Below are 537 nucleotides of genomic sequence, written 5' to 3'. Positions count from 1 at the left end.
CCTCACACCTGTGCTCGAAAAGGTAGCAACAGCATTAAGCATCTTGTGACTAAATCTGGAAAATTGTCTACTTCAAGCAAAATGACTTTTATTGTTTCAGGTAAGCTTCAAAACTTTCTAGCAGGCTACATATGATTTGGAATACACATTATTTGTTCTTTCTTCCTGGTAGTCTCTCAAGTCTCAGCTCTGCCTAGCACAGGACTTCCAGATCATGGCTATATGCAGAGATCTCAGGCATAGATCTAGAGTGGTCAGTGTGCCAATTAGCAGCTAGACCCTCCCTAAGTACAGAGATATCCCAAGACAGAAACTGAAACTCAACCCAGGAGCAGACTGTTCTTAAGTAATAATGGCAATGATTTCTTGTGTGCTTACTACAAGTCAGGCACTCTTTTAACCATTATCTCATTTTCTACAGGTAAGGGAACTGAGGCATAGATCTACTAAGTAACCTGCTGAAGATTGCGCAGCTAATAGATGTGAAGTCAGATAAATCCTTGTGTTTATTTTATTCAACTCACTACTCTTAACACA

This window comes from Crocuta crocuta, unplaced genomic scaffold (genome assembly GCF_008692635.1).
Source record: "Crocuta crocuta isolate KB4526 unplaced genomic scaffold, BGI_CrCroc_1.0 scaffold1826, whole genome shotgun sequence".
Taxonomy (NCBI): domain Eukaryota; kingdom Metazoa; phylum Chordata; class Mammalia; order Carnivora; family Hyaenidae; genus Crocuta; species Crocuta crocuta.
Note: the sequence above shows the minus strand (reverse complement) of the source record.